The sequence below is a fragment of the Pelodiscus sinensis genome, unplaced genomic scaffold (genome assembly GCF_049634645.1).
Source record: "Pelodiscus sinensis isolate JC-2024 unplaced genomic scaffold, ASM4963464v1 ctg85, whole genome shotgun sequence".
NCBI lineage: Eukaryota > Metazoa > Chordata > Testudines > Trionychidae > Pelodiscus > Pelodiscus sinensis.
The window spans coordinates 230,754-252,177 of record NW_027465930.1 but is presented as its reverse complement, the minus strand read 5'-3'; the positions used below and the strand labels follow the sequence as shown (position 1 = coordinate 252,177).

Here is a 21,424-nt window from a genome sequence, read left to right as displayed (position 1 = left end):
TGGCCCCACGCCGAGGAGCCCCCCGCCACTCCGCACTGCTGCCTCTGTCTTAGGGATTTGAGCAAGGGCCTCTATATTAGAAGCAGCAGCGCGGGGCGCCAGGCGGGAGCTGTCCGCACGGGGAGACAGTTTAAAATCCGGCTCCCCACACGGACCGGCTGCCTCTCGCCCCGCGGTGCTGCCTCTGTTCAGGGCGGGCGTGAGCCAGAACTGAGCCAGGCTGCTAAAAAACGTCTTGGCGGGGAAAGTGGATGGGGGGATGCACGCAGTCTGCAGCGTTAACCGATAATCTTTTGCTTCTCGGTTCATCGACTACACTGTTACATCCCTGTAGGGAGCTACCATGCGCCTCATTCCCATGCCTCCATTAGACCGTGATGCTGAGAGGTGACTCCAGACCAGCCCTGGAGTAAGAGCGAAGAGATACATCGGTCGTAGGGCCCTGCCCTGTCCCCCGTCATCCTCCAGCACTCCACAGCGGACGCTCTGGAGTCTCTCCCCCCGAGCAAGAGCTCTGCCTGGGGCGTGCTTTTGCTGCGGCTGATCCGTTGGGAGCCGGGTTTCTTTGGGGGGCGTGGGGCTCTCAATGTTCCGAGCTGGCCCGATGGCGGAAGGCATTTGCGCAGAGCACTCAGCCAATCTGACTCTGGGTTCTCCTGGTCTGCTCGGGAAGGTCTTTGCACTTCATCTCCAGCGCTCACATGCTTCTCCGCGGCCTTTGTGAGCAGCAGGGCCCAGGGCAGCTGGCACGGCGGTGCACAGAGCCACATTCTGTCATCTAACGTGCTGAACCTGGACCCACTGGTAGCTCTGAAGATTAGAAAGGGAGATCAGAGGACGCCTGGCAGCCAGTGGCGGACTGGAGCAAGAGCCTGCCTGTGCTCCTGGCATCGTACACAGTGGAGGCGGCAGGCAGCCATACCGCGTGCCAGCCAGCGTCGTGTGTCGTGAGCGAGCCCGCAGGAACCGCCGGGGAGGGAGGGACAAGTTGCCTAGCAGAGGGAGGTGAAGGGAGGCATTTCTACACCTTGACAACACCTAGTTATCCAAACAGGACCCCCAGGCTTCAAGTTCCCACCAGCAGGACTGGGGGCAGCCTGCCTCCAAGTATTTCTGATTTGTACTGCAGGGCAGGGCATGCAAAATACGGCCCGCGGGCCAGATCCGGCCCACCACCGGTCTGTGGCCCAGCAGGACCCTAGGGCAGGCTCCCTGCCTGCCAAGCCCCTGCACACCACTCAAAGCAGCCTGCTGCAGAAGCCATGTGCATCTCTCTGCCCCACACGCCAGTTCTTTGCACACTGCCCCTGCCCTCAGCACAATCTTGCAGCTCCCATTAGCCGGAAACCAGCCAATGGGAGCTACCTGGGCTGTGCTTTGCGCAGAGATGCACGTGACCCCTGCAGCTGGCCACTTTGAGCAGCATGTCGGGGTGGGGCATGAAGGGAGCCTGCCCCAGAGACCTGCTGGGCTGCTGGCCAGGAGTAACCTAAGGTAAGTGCCTTCTGGCCAGAGCCTGCACCTGGCACCCCACTCCCTCCTGGACCCCAACTCCCTGCCCCAGGTCACAACCCCTTCCCAGACCCTGCACTCCCTCCTGCACCTCTCTTCCAGATCAGAACGCTCTCCTGAACCCACCCTCCTCAAGGGGTGTAAAATCCTGTTTGACTGGCTACATGTTAAGTTTAGCCAGTTATCTAATTAAACAGGGTGGGGATGAGGGTTGCTCCAGCCCAACTGGGCTGGGATGGCCCCTCCGCCCGCCACAGCTGGACTGGAGTGCCCTGCCCATGGCGTGCCAGGGCCAGACCTGCCACAGTCGGGGGCTCCTCCAGCTGAGGCAGGCAGGGGGCTGCTCCAGCTTCCACCGGCTAACCATAACTGACAAGTCTCACCCATTATGGGTGAGGCTTACTGGTTAACCGGTTAAATGGTTAACCATTAACATCCCTAACTCCCTCCCAGACCCCGCACCCCCTCTTCCACCCTTCCTTCAGCGCAGAACCCTCTCCTGCACCCACAACCCCTCCCAGCCCGTGCACCCCAATCCTCCATCCCCAATCACAACCCCCTCCTGCCCTAGGTTACAACCCAACTCTTCATGTCTTCATCCCCACCCCGTCACAATTCCCTCCCAGGCCCTGCAGCCCACTCCCCTGCCCCAGGTCACAAGCTCCCCTTTATCCAAGCTCCCTCACAGACCCCCCTGCACCCTTCACCAAGCTCCCTTCTGCTCCCAACCTCCACCTCACACCCCCTCCATTAATGTCACAGAAGAGTGGGGCCTAGACCACATTCTTGGAGCGGCTCCCCATGAAAGAGGATTGCCCAGCCCTGGCCTAAGAGCGCTAGTCAGGCTCTTGGTCCCCACGGTGCCAGATACACAGCACACAGCCAGAACAAAGGGCTGGCCCCCGCCCCAAAGGCCTCCCCTAGAAGACAAGGGACAAAGGATGGATCTAGACAGAGCAACGGGGGAGTAGAAGGGAGCAGGACTGGTCCGCGGGACAAGCTGTGGTCCCAGCACATCAGCAGCCTTCCGCTATCCTTCCACACAGGGCGTTGTTCCCACGGGTGAGGGCAACCTGGGAGCCAGCACAAAACAATTTGTTTGGAAATGTAACAAGTGAGCAGCGAAGGCTGGAGCCACTGGTAGAGCAGGGCTGGGAGTCCAGACCTACCCAGCACACTGGAGGGGGCCAGGCCTTCCAGCCAGCCAGAGAGCTGTGCTTGAACTCGGAGAGGAGAAGGGGTGACAAGCTGAGAGAGGAGCTAGGAAATGATTTCTGCAGCAGAATGAAATGGCTAGAAGCGGGGCAAGACCAGAGTTCCCCAGAAGGTGGGAACAGTATCCAGCTGGCTATTCCAGGGTCTCCCCTGCCCCCTTCAGCCAGCGTCCTTTCCGTCTTGCCCCAGTCCTGTCTCAGCCAGTTGCTCTTCATCCGAGCGCTGGCTTCATGCAGGCTTCGGAGCCCCAGCGATGGCGGCCCTGGCGATGAAAGAGGCAGCGCGTTGAGTTTCAGAGCCATGCTGTTGGCAGCTGAGCCCACGGTGTCTCAGCATGGATCCTGGCAGGCAAGGGCTTTCTGAGCCCTGCTCCGGCTCCCGCCACAGGGCCACTCTGTTGGATCGTAAGGACTCTTCAAGAACAGGCCCTGGTTCCTCCAACAGGCTGCAGACAAATGGCCACGCACACACTGAAATGCTTGGGTGAGGGAAGCCTGCCTGACACGCCAGAGGCAAGGAGCCCTGCACGGAGATGGGTTCAGGGTTAAGGAATCCATTCAAGATCTCTCTGCCTCTTGCTCCTGGCAGCAGTCACGGGGCTGCGGATTCTGCCTCTCACCTACAACCCTGGGACAGCCCCTTTCATGCACAAGGATGCCGTGATGCTCCGCTTAGGGTGCAGGGCCACAAATGCCCCGTGATAGTTCCACATGAGAGAACACTAAAGGCAGCACCCGCATGCGTATCCATTGACGCTCCAGAAGGAGCCATTAGGGCACAGGCTAGCAACCCAGACGCACTTCACACGTATGTCCAGCTTTAACACAGCCATGCCGATAAGTTCACTAGGTAAAATACGGAATTCCCACCCACAGCTCTGGCCCTAGGAGACATACTGCCCTGGTCCTCTGGCTTTATGATGCTCCCGTGTCCATAGGGCAGGAGTGAAAACAAGGAGGAGATGGTGCACAGGCAGCCAGCTGAGATCACATAAAAAGGGAGGTTCACATGTAAATCAAGCGCGTACATGTGTTCTTCAAAACTCTTATTCCAGATGCAAGTACTAACATTCAACACGAGAGCCGAAGGAGCAAGGTAAGATCCAACCCACGTGGAATGAAAGGAAGTGCCTTTAAGTCCTATGCACGGCAATTGTGCTGTGTTCACCTCGCAGCCAGGTGAGCAGATGTTACGCCAGAGATGGGAACATTGACTTTCAGCTCCTAACAGTCATGGGGTTTGGGATGTAACAATGGCGGAGGGTGGTCTGGAGGCAGATGGAACGCAGTGAAGGGAAATGAAGGCTGAATATCAGCAAGACTCCTCTGATCCTGAGCTATGTTAGTGTGCAGAGGGGAAGGGGTGGAAGCCAGAGGCTGAAAAAAGCTCGAGAATAGATTACACAGAACAGTGCTTCCCTGGCCTTGGGGCTAAGACTACGCAGGACCCAACGGGACTTCTCCCGATCAGATTTCCATGAGTACAATGAATTCTGCTGTAACCATCAGCTACATGCAGGAAAGCTAAGGGAAACAAAGGTATCTTTATAGTCACTGCCTTGGGAGAGTCATACGAAGCGCACCTGGGTTGGAAGGCGCTGGAGAGCATGCACATTTCCAATGTAAGGCTCCAGCACAGATGGTGTTTGGTCCACACGCTTCACAAGAATGTTCTCAATGTGAAATCAGACCAGACCAGAGGCTCTTCTCAGAGCCGGCCGCTCAGAGGAAGGGCTGATGGGCAAGTTCTGTCACGGGCGTTTCTGACCCACCCCGGCGGAAGGTTTTAATTCTTGGTTTTCATTAACAACCAGAGTCAGAGCCAACTCACTGACCTCTACAGCGCCACCCACAGGTTCCCTCACATTCATCTCTCTTAGGTATTTATACGGCCCCCCTCGTTAGCACTGCATCTGGTACCTTGCAAACTGTAACGTATCTTTTCTCATACGCGCCCTGTGAGGCAGGGCAGGGCTAAGCTAATACATTTTAACAAACAGGAAACGGAGGCAGAGAAAAGCAAAGTGCCTTGCCCAAGGTCACAGAGGAAGCCTGGAAACTGAATCCGGGTCTCCAGAGCCACAGGCTAGCTGCCCTCACATTTAACACGGCGCTCAGGTCCACGGGAACCAGCAAGTACTGCCCCTCCTGTAATGGTGCCACTGCTGCTCCCTAGTTACCCAGGATTCCTGGTTCTAGCACACTGGCTTGCCTCTTGTAGCCAAGAAGCTGGTGAGGGGACAGCCTGTCTCTTGGTCTTTGGCCAGGAAACCCAGCCCACCGCATCAGGAGAAGCTCCAGCAAGTGCAAGACGAGCCTGACGAGATTTAGATGCGGAGCACAACTAGAATAGCTCTCACTGAGAGATGCAGCCGTACACTGTGGGGGCCTCTGCCATTCCCATTCACTAAGGGGTAGGGATGTTAAATAGCGGTGAATTGAACAGTCGAGCAGCCTCATGAATTCTTATCAGTTACTCGACTATTCTATAGCCCCCGGGGGCGGGGCGGGGCCGGCAGCCAGTGCGCTCCGGCCTCTCTCCCGAGGAGCCCCCCGCCACTCCACGCTGCTGCCGCTGTCCCAGAGGCAGCAGCGCAGGGTGCCAGGTGGGAACTGGTCCATGAGGGGAGCCATTTTGAAAACCAACTCCCCATGCAGACCAGCTGCCTGTTGCCCCACGCTGCTGCTTCTATTAAGTGTATTAGGAGGTAGGTGTCTGAGCTCCCGGACCCGGCGTGAGCCGAAACTGAGCTGGGCTGCCAGCCCACCTACCTCCTAATACACTTTAAATGCAGAGCCGCAGCAGGGGTAGGTCCTGGATCCATCGCAAGCCAGGACAGAGACAGGCTGCTGGCCAGTCTGCTAAAAAATGTCCTGGTAGGGGATGAGGAGGGATGCATGTAGTCTACAGCATTACCCTATAAGCTTTTGCTTATCGGTTAATTGATATAGGGCATCCCCGCTATACGTCCAGAAAAAGTGGCTGTATAGCAAAAGGACGTAAAGCAGGGAATTTTTTTCCTGCGGCTGACTTCCATTTGTGCAAATTGGTCTTATTTTTTTGTGCAACCAAGAGTGGGGAATGGGAGGACTTAAAATGGAACAGTTCCCACAAGTGTCACCGAGGCTAGTGCGGAGCCAACGTATACCGGGGCGACGTACAGCGGGAACGCCCTGTACACTGTTACATCCCTAATAAGGGGAAGGAGAAATGTAGGGGGCCTTCACTGAGGTGGGGGGACTGAAGGCCCAAAGCTGGCCTTGCGGGGGCTTAGCAAATGGAGACTCGGGGGTACAAGAGAGCCCAGGAAGCCAGAGCTGCATGTTTCACTGAGGGTACATGCTGTGGCAGAGCCAGAGTGATCCATGTCTCCCCAGGCACTCGTGCAGGGTCTAGTGGAATTAATCAGTCTTTCCCATCACCCACATTTCCAATCCCAAGAGCTCTGCCGTCTCATCCGCACTGCTGATCAGAGAGAACAGGTTTCAAAGCGCACGGAGCCAAAAGGCTGAAGTGCCTGGGGCCACACTGGTTCCATAGGAACCAACCTTTCCAGGGTCCTTTTCCCTGAAATGGAGAGCCCCATCTCTCAGGACGGCTGCTACAAAGGAGCCCGCCAGAGTCTCCGCTGTTTATTTTCTCTCCTTCTAGCAGCAGCTCAAGCTGAGCAACGCACGGAAAGCCCTGGGAAAAGGAGACTGCAGCATACAGAGACGGATACCTGCATCTGATGAGCGTAGGTGCAGTGGTAAACTCCAACCTCTCTGCCTCTTGGTGACCGAGCCTCAGCCAGGAGGCCTCGCTTACACTGGCACATTTTGGCAACAAAAGAGTGACTTTTGTCAGTAAAAACACCCAGGGTATGTCTACACTACCCTCCTAGTTCGAACTAGGAGGGTAATGTATGCATACCGCACTTGCTAATGAAGCCCGGGATTTGAATTTCCCGGGCTTCATTAGCATAAGTGGGGAGCCGCCATTTTTAAATCCCCGCTGCTTCGAACCCCGTGTAGCGCGGCTACACGGGGCTCGAACTAGGTAGTTCGGACTAGGGTGCCTATTCCGAACTACCGGTACACCTCGTTTCACGAGGAGTACCGGTAGTTCGGAATAGGACCCTAGTCCGAACTACCTAGTTCGAGCCCCGTGTAGCCGCGCTACACGGGGTTCGAAGCAGCGGGGATTTAAAAATGGCGGCTCCCCGCTTATGCTAATGAAGCCCGGGAAATTCAAATCCCGGGCTTCATTAGCAAGTGCGGTATGCATACATTACCCCGCTAGTTCGAACTAGCGGGGTAGTGTAGACATACCCCCAGTTCTGGCAACAAAAACTTCCAGCCCTGCCAGAGACTTTTCTCTTTGCCCCTCCCTTTACTGTCAACGAAGAGCCAGTGTGGACTCTGCTGTTTGTTCTGTCCAGAGAACTGGCTTCTGCCACGATCCCACCATGCCTGCCCGGATGGCTCTGCTCAGCGTTCTGTGATTTCTGCTGCCCTGCAGGCAGGCGCACCCTCCCCTTTCAAAGCTCTGGGAAGTGTCTGCCAGCTGAGGAAGCTGCTCCAGGAAGAACAAGTCACTGGAATGCTCCTGTTCTGCCCTGCTGCTGCAGGCTGCTGCTGCAGGGGGAGGGCTGGAGGAACTGCTGTGCTGCTCTGCCATTCCTCAGCACGGAAAGCTCACAGAGCTACATGGGAGTCCCAAGGAGCACAGGGATCGGCTCTGCCTTCCCATAACACTGCACTGTGGGATACTTCCTCATAATGCTTTGCTCTATCTGATGACAGGGAGCTTGCAAAGTGGCCAGGAAATGTCGACAACGGGAGGCAGAAAAAACGGTTTAACCAGTTTTCACTTTTGGCAACTTTTGCGTATCGACAGCACTTTTGTCGCCAGCCCTTCCCAGGGCAGACAGAGCCTGAGACAGCAGTTCTCTGACTGTTCCCGAATTCCTTCTGGGCCCCAATACCAGAGCTACACAAGGCCCAAGCGCTGTTTGGAGTTTCTGGGATTGTTGGGCAGCATTAATCACTAGAAGCTGTGAACCATGTGGAATTATTTCCATTGCCAGCTTCCCCTCAACTGGTCAATCCTCCACAATTCACAGCAGAGAGATGCCAAATCTAAGGATTAAATCAGAGCATTACTGGAATTACTCAGGGTTATATCACCTTAGCTCCAGAAGCTCACCCCACTCAAACTATACCAAGCTACTTCTCAGAGAGTTGCCTGTATCCAAAAACACCTCCCAGAACACCAAAAACCAAACAACAGACACAGGCCTGAGGACAATACCTTCCTTCTCTGAACTCAGCCCTTTGCACAACTGACAACCCTGAAACCAAAAGACAAACAAACCCTGAGCTGCAACTGCAATCTATGCCCTCGGCTAGCAAAAGAGAGTCAAGACTATCTGGCATTCTTAACAAAGGACAATAAACCATCCAAACTCCTACACGCCTCTGGATCTCTCGTTCCTGATACTTTCAACTCACCTAGCAATTTGTTACCCTATCAAGCCACACTCTGAGCCCAGCAGAGGAAACTGTCCTATCTCGAGGACTCTCCTTCTGCCCCATCGCTGCTACAAATATAATTCAGTTCTGTGGAGATCTGGAAGCCTATTTTCGCTGCCTCCACCTAAAGAAATATTTCCAACACACTGACGTACAACACACTGACCTTGCTGCTTCTCCCCGTCAATCCCACAAGAGGAAGGCTTCTATATGGACCTCTACTAATGGTCATAACAAGGGCCTAGACTTCTACATTGACTGCTTCTGAAAACGTGCTTGGGCTGACATTGTCAGCAAACAACATCATATACCCTATGACGTCGATCATGCAGAACGCGATGCTATGCACAGCCTCAACAACAATTCTAAGATCATAATCACAGAGGCTGACAAAGGGGGCGCTGTAGTCATCATGAACAGAACAGAGTATGAACAGGAGGTGACCAGACAACTCACCAGCACCAGATTCTACAAGCCTCTCTCCTGTGATCCTACTAAAGAATACCAAAAAACCCTGAAACAACTGCTCATGAAGCTCCCTGATGCTGCTCAGGACCAAATTTACACAAACACTCCCCCTAATCCCTGACCAGGAGTTCTTTATCTGCTATCCAAGATACACAAACCTGGAAATCCCAGACGACCCGTCATCTCAAGCATTGGCACACTCACAACAGGAGTATTCCGATTCGGAGACAATTTGTATCTTCAAGTCAGCAGCACAGCCATGGGCACCCGTATGGCCCCACAATATGCCAATGTCTTTATGGCTGACTTTGAACATTTCCTCAGCTCTCGCCCCCTAACTCTGCTTACATTACATCAATGACATCATCATATAGACCCACAGGAAAGAGACCCTTGAAGAATTTCACAGGGATTTCAATAACTTCCACTCCGCCAACAACCTCAGCCTGGATCAATCCATACAAGAGATCCGCTTCCTGGATACTCCAGAACAATTACATGACGGACAAATTTCCACCACCCTCTACCAGAAACCCACCGACCGCTACACTTACCTTCATGTCTCTAGCTTCCATCCCAGACACATTTCTCAATCTACTGTATACAGCCAAGCCCTCAGATACAACTGGATTTGCTCCAATCCCACAGACAAACACCTACAGGATCTATATAGAGCATTCTTAAAACTGAAATACCCACCCGGAGAAGTGAAAAACCAGACTGACAGAGCCGGAAGAGTACCCAGATATGAACAACTTCAAGACAGGCCCAAAAGAGAAAACAACAGACTTCTACTTGTCATCACCTCCAGCCCACAACTTAAACCCCTCCAACGCATTATCAACAATCTACAACCTAGCCTGGAAAATGGCCCCTCACTCCCACAGGCCTTAGGGGAAAGGCCAATCCTCGCCTTCAGTCAACCCCCAACCTCAAACAAATTCTGTCCAGCAACCACGCAGCACACCTCCATCATAATCATCTAGGAACCCACCCTTGCAATCCACCCCAGTGCCAGCTCTGTCCACACATCCACACCAGCGATTTCATCATTGGACCCAACAACATCAGTCACTACATAGGGGCTCAATTAACTGCACATTCACTAATGTGATCTATGCCATCAAATGCCAGCAATGCCCCACTGCCATGGATATTGGCCAAACTGGACTGTCTCTACGGGAAAAAATTAATGGACACAAATCAGATCTCCGAAAAGGCAACACACAGAAACCTGTCGGAGAACACTTTAACCTGCCCGGGCACTCATTAATGGATCTCCAAGTCACCGTGTTGTTTCAGGCCAATTCTACAAGCCAAATACACACAGAAGGGTTGGATCTTAACTTCATTTACAAGTTTAATTCTTATGCTAATGGAATGAACAGAGACATGGGCTGGCTCGCACGCTACCTTCCACATCCTAATGACTTAACCAACCAATGGAGGTGCTAATTGTTCTTATCAGCCTCTTGTAACTAGTTGAACAATCTACTCACTGTCTCTTCCCTCCCCCCCACTCCCACACCTTTTCCCTTATTTATTCTTGGATCTGGACGTCTAATACTCCAGTCATCTGAAGCAGTGGGCTGTGCCCACGAAAGCTCATGATCCCATCAACATAGTCTGTTAGTTTTTAAGGTGCTATCAGACTTTTCGTTGTTTTTTAAGTGACATTTTCCTCCACTTCTGAAAAGCAGCCCTGGATAGTTTTAAGTCACCAAGAAAAAAGTTCTCTGATGCCATTATTATTCTTATTTCATCCCCACCAACAGGGAGCCAAAGCTCAGATTTCAAATAATGACTGTTACACATTTTACTATTCCTCCCATTGAAAATTGCCTCTTGCATGAGCTAATGTTAAAATCTTGCTATGGTTCACAAATTGTGGTATAATGTAATTTCACTGAGCGCACACAGGAAGACAAAAATATCAGACATTCAGACATATACAAATATTTCAAAAGGGAGATATTTGTAAGTATTTGGATCTCAAAAAGGCCTTAATTGGTTCAAGATGTTCCGAACACAGACATGGTGGGCAATGAGGCTTCACAATAAGTCTTTGAAAGCTTGAGGAATTCTGTGGTTTTTGTGGGGGAGAATACAAGAGGGATCAAAATCAGCCTTATAAGGGGTCAGTGGTGGTAACCAACATCCTTGTAAGCTGTGCGCTCCTGTAGCCAGTCCAGAGAGATTTAAATGTCGCCCACAGCAAGGTTTTGTTTCTACTGAACATAAGAACGGCCAGCCTGGGTCAGACTAAAGGTCCATCCAGCCCAATATCCTGTCTGCCGACAGTGGCCCATGCCAGATGCCCCAGAGGGAATGAACAGAACAGATCAAGTGATCCCTCCCCATTCCCTGTCACCCATTCCCAGCTTCTGACATACAGAGGCTAGAGACACCATTCCTACCCAGCCTGGCTGACAGCCATTGACGGACCTAACCTCCAGGAATTTATCTAGTTCTTTTTTAACCCTGTTAAAGTCCTGATCTTCACAACATCCTCTTGCAAGGAGTTCCACAGGTTGACTGTGCACTGTGTGAAGAAAAATTGGTGGTGCACATTTGCACATTCCTCAGTGAAATTAAAAATGTATTCTGCACATAGATGGAAAATCTTCATGTGGAAGGAAAAAACAGATAGAAATTGGTGGCAACCCAGGGCTCTGATTCTGAACAGTGATGCCCATGGACAGAGCTCTAGTGGACACAAACTCCTACCTGTAAAATGGCAGCCCCTAACAACACAGCACCTCCTACACCATGCTAGGTGGGCACTGAGGGCCAACAGTCATAGGGGAAAATACTGCAACACCTGCACCATGTCCTATAGCCTAGCACCTCCATACTACCACCATGCTGGGCATTGTAGTCAGACTTCCTCCAGATGCTAATCGTCTTGTCAGTTATTACCCCCTGATAGAAGTGATCAGGAAAAGATTAACTAGTGATTTCCAGCGTCAGGAGGGAGTTCTGAGTGGTAGCTGGAGCAAGCGACAGTCGAGATTCTCAAGGGTATTCCTAGCTCTGTCCCCACCTCCAACTGTGACCTCAGGCACTTCAATGCCTCAATTTCATCACCTGGAAAATGGGGATAATAATACAGAGCTGTTGTAACGATTCACAAGTGAATGCTTGCAAAGGGGCTTGGGATCCTTGCATAAAAAATATTACAGAGTATTATTTAAATCGTATTGCTGCAGAACTTAAAACCTCAGGGATCATGCCCGAGTCTTTCTAGCTGTTCTTCTCTTTCTTTTTTGACCTTCCTATTTATATTTTTATACTTCAGTTGCCAGAATTTATGCTCCTTTCTATTTTCCTCAATGGGATTTAACATCCACTTCGGAAAGAATGCCTTTTGTCTCTCATTGTTTCTTTCACGTTGTTGCACAGCCACGGTGGAGCTTTTAAAATAATGCATAAAATATTAAAAATATGACTAAAATGCTGTGTCCTCATGACAAAGTTCAGGTATAATAACCAAACTGATATTTCACAGCTGGAATCTCCCATCCATTTCAAGTCCCGTTACACAGATTCAAGGGACTCCAAGGTCAGGGGGACCAGTGTGACCATCCAGACTGACCTCTTGTTTAACACAAGCCAAAGACCCGCCCCCTCCCCACCAAAATTCCTAGAGCAGCACTGCTAGAAAACATCCAATCTTGATTAAAAAATGGCCAGTGATGAAGACTCCACCACGCTCTTGGCACACTGGTCCAGGGGTTAATTACCCCACTCAACCGTACACCTTCTTTCCAGTCTCAACCTGCCCAGATTCACCTGCCAGGCCTGGGATGCTAGTCCTTTCTCTGCCACACTGGAGAGCCCAGTATTCAATATCTGTTTCCCATGGAGGTACTTAGACTGTAATCAGGCCACCCTTTAACCTTCTCTTTGTTCAGCTAGGTAGACCGAGTGCCTGGAGCTTGTCCCTGCAAGGCAAAGTTTCTAATAGTTTTTGTGGTTCTGCTCTGACCCCTCCCCAATTTATCATCCTCCTTCTGGAACGGTGGAGCCAATATTCCTGCAGTGGTCACACCACTGCCAAACACAGAGGTAAAATAACCTCCCTGCTGCAACCCCAAATTCCTGTTTATGCATCATCTAGCATGACTGGCCCCAGGTGTCCTCCTTCAGCGAAAGCTCTGTAACTACTGCCCTGAGTAAGTAGCAGCCACTGCCATTCAGCAGCAAGACGCCCAACTGGCTCCCCAGCGTACTGAGATGAGGCACAATTAATTACAGAAGGGAAACCAAACTGGTGGCACAAGCCTCTGATGCAGACCAGCGAAGACGAGAGACCTTCAGGAGGATCTGCTCACGCATACGTAGCCCTCTTTCTATTTCCCCAGGAAAACTATACCTTCCTCTTAGGCTTCTTATCCGCCACCCGTTCCCCACTGGATCTGGGCTGCAGCTGCACTGAGCTCTGCCTTGTTTCCTGTGAAGAGTCTGGGGACTCCTGTCCATGTTCATCTTGGGAACCGGAGGTTGGTGCATTTTAAATGAGTATCCGGCGTTAGACAGGACTGCATTCTGACCCTGCTCTCTTGCTCGATCAGTCCGACCAGTCCACAGGCACCGAGATTGGTGATCTCTCACTCACAGACCTTGACGTGCTGACAACGTCCTTGGAACAGAGCCCTGCAGGTTTGGTGTGGCACTCCAGCTAAAATAGATCTCCATGTTTCACAAAGACAAAACGGCAAAATCGGTCCCAGGTCCACCTGTGACACCAATCTCTGAACAACAAAACTGGTGAATCCGTTTCCTGCTTTTGCTCTCTGGGTTCTACCTTACCAGCTCACAATTCTCACATGCAGGTTCTCTATCAGACTGGCATCTCGGCGTTTGCCATGGGCCATTTACAGCCGACAAGGAATCAACATAATCTTAGTAGGACAACCACGTGCAGGATTTATTCAAGCTGTATCCTGCCCATATTGTTGTACTGCTGCGAAACACAGACACTGCACTGCGCAGGCTGAACAAAGCTGGAGGCTTTCCCCACAAAATGTCAACAGCACATATTGGGCGTAATGTGGAATGAGTGCGTCCGTCATGCAGATGTTTATGGTCGTTGGGGTTACAGACTACTAGGACCAGTGTCCGCAGGTGGCACCTTGGCTTTTCGCACATTTGGCAAGGATGTCACAAGATGTTCCAGCAAACGCCATTCTCCGATGGCTTGTAACAGCCAGGATAAAATTCCACCAACTAAGGGGTGAAGATGGCCCATGAGCTCATCAAGTCTGCTCCAAGGCTGGGCTCTCAGGCTGTCAAGTTTTCACAGCTGAAACGGACCAAATGGCGAACGATTGCTATGGCCGCCTGTCCGGGTAAGCGCTGAAGAAAGCTGAGGAGTGACCAAGCTTAACCAGCTACAGTGACTGAGGCACAGGGAGACCAAAGCAGAGGTCCAAGGCCACAGTAAGCCTGACTGAAGGGCACAGCCCAACGGGGACAGGAAGCAGCATGGTGACAGGAGCATGTTGGTCAGGGTGCACTCGCACTTCACGTGCAAGCAGAAGGGCAAAGCAAAGCTCCCCTCTTGGCACCTCGCCTCACACACTGAGAGAAGCAGCAATGTCAGGGAGAAGGCGGTGGGAGGAGCAAATCTCCATGGGGCCCCAGGACAGGCAGGGCAGGGGGGCTGCAGGGAAGGAGGTACACAAGCACAGCTGGGGGAGCATCCCAGGACTGGCAAAACACATCCATACATATTACAACCTGGAACTGTATCTACTCTCCACCCCAGGTCGGAGAGGTCACGGCCTCAGACTTAATTTCCCTTTGAAAGGACAATATTGGCAGCACATGGCCTAGGGCATTAGCATTGATTTCACATTCTGCAGGAACAGAAAGTTATTACCTTGAACCTTGGTTAATGTATAGCCCAAATGCTGCCCTGAGCTGTCCTGGGAAGGGCAGAGAAAGGCATGTGCTGCATTACAGACGAGTGGCAGGACCAGCTGGGCCGGGCAGAGCTCACTGCAGTAATCAGCTCAAGAGGAAAGGAAAAGTGGTTCCAGGTTGCAGCTATCAGTGGTTTCCATCCGTCAGCACTGAGAGGCCTCCCAGGAGCCAGGAGCTTACAGCATTGCCCTCTCCCTAAAAACAAGAACAACAGACACTTCTATAGCACAGCTCCATCAGCAATCCAAAGGGCGTGGCTGGACCAAAGCTATAGATGCAGCACTGAGCGCAGCTCCCTCTCCGGGGGACACGGCAGCAGTTTAACACCACTGCCTTGCAACCTATGACGGATATTAAAGGAGAACTCCCTCACCAGAGCCCTGCGTGGATACAAAATTTGTACTCGCGTCTGTAGCCACAGAAATGAGCTGCGGGTATCCATATCCCCATCTGCGGACGTGGGTACCCGTAGATATAAAGCAGATATCCACAGATTTGCAGGGCTCTATCCATAACCAGCTGAAATCAGAAGGGGAAGTTTTAAGGAGACAAAATTAACTTACTTACATTGGGTTTTGCAGATGACACTGAGGTGACTAAGCCAGTTTTTGAGAACAGTACCATAAAACCTTTAATCCACATATAGTCACTGTGGCGTAGCGGGGGTGCTGTCTGCTCTGTGACCCGGGGTCCCCCTACACTCAACGCACCGTCACAGTCACGCCCTCGATTTTACATCTTACCCACAAGATAGCCCCCTAAATCTGCACTAGGTGTTGGGGTCAATCCAGATTTGGATTAGAGCAGTGATCCTCAGACCTCGGTGGCTCAGGAGCCAAATTAGCAATCAACAGTATCCAAAAGAGAAACAGTAGTGTGAATTCATCATTTCATTTCCTATACTATGATAAGTTGAAACAATATATGTACTGTTCCACCGCAAAATGACTGACCAAGTATTATCATTTTATCAGCTACAATTGATCAACAGTAAAAGCATCCTGACGGGTTAATAACTTAGATCAATAAATAATTAAATCACAGTGATGTACTGCAAAGAGCCGCAGGACACACATAGAAGAGCTACCTGTGGCTCTCCAGCCTCAGTCTAAGTATCACCAAAATACAGTATCCTCTGCCGAATCATACCCCCCTCCCTGCAGCACCATCATGGGAGATGAACGTTATTCCTGATGGAAGGAAGAGTCTCCTCTCCATTACCAACACCACTTTTAGCATCACCTGGATCAGGGGTGGGCAAACTTTTTGGGCTGAGGGTAAGGAGATTATATGGAGGGCTAGCCAGGAAAGACTGGGGGAGGCTATGCCTCTCCAAAGAGCCAGGCATGGCCTGGTCCTCACCTGCTATCCAACCCCTCTGCTTCCCAGGAGTCCCCCCGCCTATCTACCCCTCCTCCCCTCTCCCTGACCCAGCCCCTAGGATCCCCCATCTCTTATCCAAGCCCTTTCCCCATGGCCACCCCCCAGGACTCCCACCACCTACCAAGGCTGTATGATGGTAGGTGTCATGGGCAGGGCTGGGAAATGTGTCCTCCATGAGAAACCAGGCCAGTCCTTTGAGCTCCTGAAATCCCTTCCAGCAAGGCCGTAAAGGAGATCACCGCCATCACCCAGTATCCTAGGAGCACCCTCTCTCTGGGTGGAGAGGGCGTTCCCTAACTCTGACCGACTGCTGCAAAGGCAGGGAAATGAGATCTCCTCAGCCCTGGGGGCGTGTGGAGCGGGGAATCTGCCCCGCGACTCTCTCAACTCTCCACTCTCATCAGCGGCCTTGCCCGCAAACATCAGAGCGAAATGCCCACCCCACCCCTTCCCAGAGCAGCCCCAGGGGCACAGGGGGAGGGGTGCCCCTCACACCGCCCAGCCCTGAGGGCTTCCCTCCCACGGCCCCTGCCCCACAGCTCCACACCAGCCCATCACCCCCAGAGCATCGGGGCAGGCACATCCCCACACACGGGGAGACACAGGAACCACCCCACTGCCTCCTCCTGCCATGGCCTGGGCAGAAAATGGGAGACCCGCCCCCCCGGCGGCCCGCACCCAGGGAACACGGGGCATCGCCCCCCAGCCACCATGGGGCCTGGCAACAACCTCCCTGCATGCTGCCCCCCCGCACAGCACCGGGGCCAGACCCGGGAGAACCGCCCCTCCCCCACGGCACGGGCCCCTTGCCCCTCCCCCACGGCACCAGGGCTAGACCCGGGAGAACCGCCCCTCCCCCACGGCACCGGCCCCTCGCCCCTCCCCCACGGCACCAGGGCTAGACCCGGGAGAACCGCCCCTCCCCCACGGCACGGGCCCCTTGCCCCTCCCCCACGGCACCAGGGCTAGACCCGGGAGAACCGCCCCTCCCCGACGGCACGGGCCCCTCGCCCCTCCCCCACGGCACCAGGGCTAGACCCGGGAGAACCGCCCCTCCCCGACGGCACGGGCCCCTCGCCCCTCCCCCACGGCACCAGGGCTAGACCCGGGAGAACCGCCCCTCCCCGACGGCACGGGCCCCTCGCCCCTCCCCCACGGCACCAGGGCTAGACCCGGGAGAACCGCCCCTCCCCCACGGCACGGGCCCCTTGCCCCTCCCCCACGGCACCAGGGCTAGACCCGGGAGAACCGCCCCTCCCCCACGGCACGGGCCCCTTGCCCCTCCCCCACGGCACCAGGGCCAGACCCGGGAGAACCGCCCCTCCCCGACGGCATGGGCCCCTCGCCCCTCCCCCACGGCACCAGGGCTAGACCCGGGAGAACCGCCCCTCCCCCACGGCACGGGCCCCTTGACCCTCCCCCACGGCACCAGGGCTAGACCCGGGAGAACCGCCCCTCCCCCACGGCACGGGCCCCTCGCCCCTCCCCCACGGCACCAGGGCTAGACCCGGGAGAACCGCCCCTCCCCCACGGCACGGGCCCCTTGCCCCTCCCCCACGGCACCAGGGCTAGACCCGGGAGAACCGCCCCTCCCCCACGGCACGGGCCCCTTGCCCCTCCCCCACGGCACCAGGGCCAGACCCGGGAGAACCGCCCCTCCCCGACGGCACGGGCCCCTCGCCCCTCCCCCACGGCACCAGGGCTAGACCCGGGAGAACCGCCCCTCCCCCACGGCACGGGCCCCTTGCCCCTCCCCCACGGCACCAGGGCTAGACCCGGGAGAACCGCCCCTCCCCCACGGCACGGGCCCCTTGCCCCTCCCCCACGGCACCAGGGCCAGACCCGGGAGAACCGCCCCTCCCCGACGGCACGGGCCCCTCGCCCCTCCCCCACGGCACCAGGGCTAGACCCGGGAGAACCGCCCCTCCCCCACGGCACGGGCCCCTTGCCCCTCCCCCACGGCACCAGGGCTAGACCCGGGAGAACCGCCCCTCCCCCACGGCACGGGCCCCTTGCCCCTCCCCCACGGCACCAGGGCTAGACCCGGGAGAACCGCCCCTCCCCCACGGCACGGGCCCCTTGCCCCTCCCCCACGGCACCAGGGCCAGACCCGGGAGAACCGCCCCTCCCCCGCAGGACTGGGCCCGGCCCCGCGCTCACCTCCCGGCGGGGCGGCCCGGCCCGGGGTGACAATATGGCGGCCGGGCCCGGGCAGCGGCGCCGCTGGAGCTGAGGGGAGCGGCCGCTGCAGGGCCGGGCCGGGCCGCCAGGGGGCGCCAGAGCCTCGCCCGCGGCCACTTCCGCATCCCGCCGGCCCGCGCCATAGAGTGCGGGAGAGAGAGCGGCTCCGCCGGGGGGCCGCCTGGTACCTCTTGGGACCATAGAGCCCGGCGCCCGCCTTGTGCCCCGCGTGGGGCTCTGCCGGGCCCCCCGCTGTGTGTGCACCCCCTGCTGTGTGCACCCCCTGCTGTGTGCACCCCCAGCCCTAGCACCCCTGCTGTGTGCACCCCCCGCTCTGTGCACCCCAGCCCTAGCACCCCCGCTGTGTGTGCACCCCCAGCCCTAGCACCCCCCGCTCTGTGCACCCCCAGCCCTAGCACCCCCCGCTCTGTGCACCCCCAGCCCGAGCACCCCTGCTGTGTGCACCCCCCGCTCTGTGCACCCCCAGCCCTAGCACCCCCGCTGTGTGTGCACCCCCAGCCCTAGCACCCCCCGCTCTGTGCACCCCCAGCCCTAGCACCCCCGCTGTGTGCACCCCCTGCTGTGTGCACCCCCCGCTCTGTGCACCCCCAGCCCTAGCACCCCCGCTGTGTGCACCCCCAGCCCTAGCACCCCCGCTGTGTGCACCCCCCGCTGTGTGCACCCCCGCTGTGTGTGCACCCCCAGCCCTAGCACCCCCGCTGTGTGTGCACCCCCAGCCCTAGCACCCCCCGCTCTGTGCACCCCCAGCCCTAGCACCCCCTGCTGTGTGCACCCCCTGCTGTGTGCACCCCCCGCTCTGTGCACCCCCAGCCCTAGCACCCCCGCTGTGTGCACCCCCTGCTGTGTGCACCCCCTGCTCTGTGCACCCCCAGCCCTAGCACCCCCGCTGTGTGTGCACCCCCAGCCCTAGCACCCCCCGCTCTGTGCACCCCCAGCCCTAGCACCCCCCGCTGTGTGCACCCCCCGCTCTGTGCACCCCCAGCCCTAGCACCCCCCACTGTGTGCACCCCCCGCTCTGTGCACCCCCAGCCCTAGCACCCCCGCTGTGTGTGCACCCCCAGCCCTAGCACCCCCCGCTCTGTGCACCCCCAGCCCTAGCACCCCCACTGTGTGTGCACCCCCAGCCCTAGCACCCCCCGCTCTGTGCACCCCCAGCCCTAGCACCCCCGCTGTGTGTGCACCCCCAGCCCTAGCACCCCCACTGTGTGTGCACCCCCAGCCCTAGCGCCCCCCGCTCTGTGCACCCCCAGCCCTAGCACCCCCCGCTCTGTGCACCCCCAGCCCTAGCACCCCCGCTGTGTGTGCACCCCCAGCCCTAGCACCCCCAGCTCTGTGCACCCCCAGCCCTAGCACCCCCGCTGTGTGTGCACCCCCAGCCCTAGCACCCCCCCGCTGTGTGTGCACCCCCAGCCCTAGCACCCCCCGCTGTGTCCACCCCCAGCCCTAGCACCCCCCGCTGTGTGCACCCCCTGCTGTGTGTGCACCCCCAGCCCTAGCACCCCCGCTGTGTGTGCACCCCCCGCTCTGTGCACCCCCCGCTGTGTGTGCACCCCCAGCCCTAGCACCCCCGCTGTGTGTGCACCCCCCGCTCTGTGCACCCCCCGCTCTGTGCACCCCCAGCCCTAGCACCCCCCGCTGTGTGCACCCCCCGCTCTGTGCACCCCCAGCCCTAGAACCCCCGCTGTGTGTGCACCCTCAGCCCTAGCACCCCCGCTGTGTGCACCCCCGCTGTGTGCACCCCCAGCCCTAGCACCCCCCGCTGTGTGCACCCCCCGCTGTGTGCACCCCCAGCCCTAGCACCCCCCGCTGTGTGCACCTTCAGCCCTAGCACCCCCCGCTGTGTGTGCACCCCCAGCCCTAGCACCCCCCGCTCTGTGCACCCCCAGCCCTAGCACCCCCACTGTGTGTGCACCCCCAGCCCTAGCACCCCCCGCTCTGTGCACCCCCAGCCCTAGCACCCCCGCTGTGTGTGCACCCCCAGCCCTAGCACCCCCACTGTGTGTGCACCCCCAGCCCTAGCGCCCCCCGCTGTGTGCACCCTCAGCCCTAGCACCCCCCACTCTGTGCACCCCCAGCCCTAGCACCCCCCGCTCTGTGCACCCCCAGCCCTAGCACCCCCGCTGTGTGTGCACCCCCAGCCCTAGCACCCCCAGCTCTGTGCACCCCCAGCCCTAGCACCCCCGCTGTGTGTGCACCCCCAGCCCTAGCACCCCCCCGCTGTGTGTGCACCCCCAGCCCTAGCACCCCCCGCTGTGTCCACCCCCAGCCCTAGCACCCCCCGCTGTGTGCACCCCCTGCTGTGTGTGCACCCCCAGCCCTAGCACCCCCGCTGTGTGTGCACCCCCCGCTCTGTGCACCCCCCGCTGTGTGTGCACCCCCAGCCCTAGCACCCCCGCTGTGTGTGCACCCCCCGCTCTGTGCACCCCCCGCTCTGTGCACCCCCAGCCCTAGCACCCCCCGCTGTGTGCACCCCCCGCTCTGTGCACCCCCAGCCCTAGAACCCCCGCTGTGTGTGCACCCTCAGCCCTAGCACCCCCGCTGTGTGCACCCCCGCTGTGTGCACCCCCAGCCCTAGCACCCCCCGCTGTGTGCACCCCCCGCTGTGTGCACCCCCAGCCCTAGCACCCCCCGCTGTGTGCACCTTCAGCCCTAGCACCCCCCGCTGTGTGCACCCCCTGCTGTGTGTGCACCCCCAGCCCTAGCACCCCCGCTGTGTGTGCACCCCCCGCTGTGTGTGCACCCCCCGCTCTGTGCACCCCCAGCCCTAGCACCCCCCGCTGTGTGCACCCCCCGCTGTGTGCACCCCCCGCTCTGTGCACCCCCAGCCCTAGAACCCCCGCTGTGTGTGCACCCTCAGCCCTAGCACCCCCGCTGTGTGCACCCCCGCTGTGTGCACCCCCAGCCCTAGCACCCCCCGCTGTGTGCACCCCCCGCTGCGTGTGCACCCCCAGCCCTAGCACCCCCCGCTGCGTGTGCACCCCCAGCCCTAGCACCCCCGCTGTGTGCACCCCCGCTCTGTGCACCCCCCGCTCTGTGCACCCCCAGCCCAAGCACCCCCCGCTGTGTGTGCACCCCCCAGCCCTAGCACCCCCCGCTGTGTGTGCACCCCCCAGCCCTAGCACCCCCAGCCCTAGCACCCCCCGCTGTGTGTGTACCCCAGCCCTAGCACCCCCCGCTGTGTGTGCACCCCCCAGCCCTAGCAC

General features: G+C 57.1%; 1 protein-coding gene across 2 annotated transcripts in view; it reads right to left on the bottom strand.

Annotated features, from left to right (window-relative positions):
- LOC102460464 (casein kinase II subunit alpha-like) overlaps positions 1 to 18,317 on the bottom strand; it is a 49,615-nt gene extending 31,298 nt beyond the window's left edge. The window contains exons 1-2 of one of the 2 annotated variants that reach the window (XM_075916828.1): positions 18,180 to 18,317; positions 14,593 to 14,831 (exon numbers count right to left, since the gene is read on the bottom strand). The gene's annotated coding sequence lies outside the window, so the exon portion shown is untranslated. Of the gene's footprint in view, positions 1 to 14,592; positions 14,832 to 16,140; positions 16,330 to 18,179 lie in introns of those variants that run through there. The other variant, XM_075916829.1, reaches the window with a different exon arrangement.
- Between the last annotated feature and the right edge of the window lie 3,107 nt (positions 18,318 to 21,424).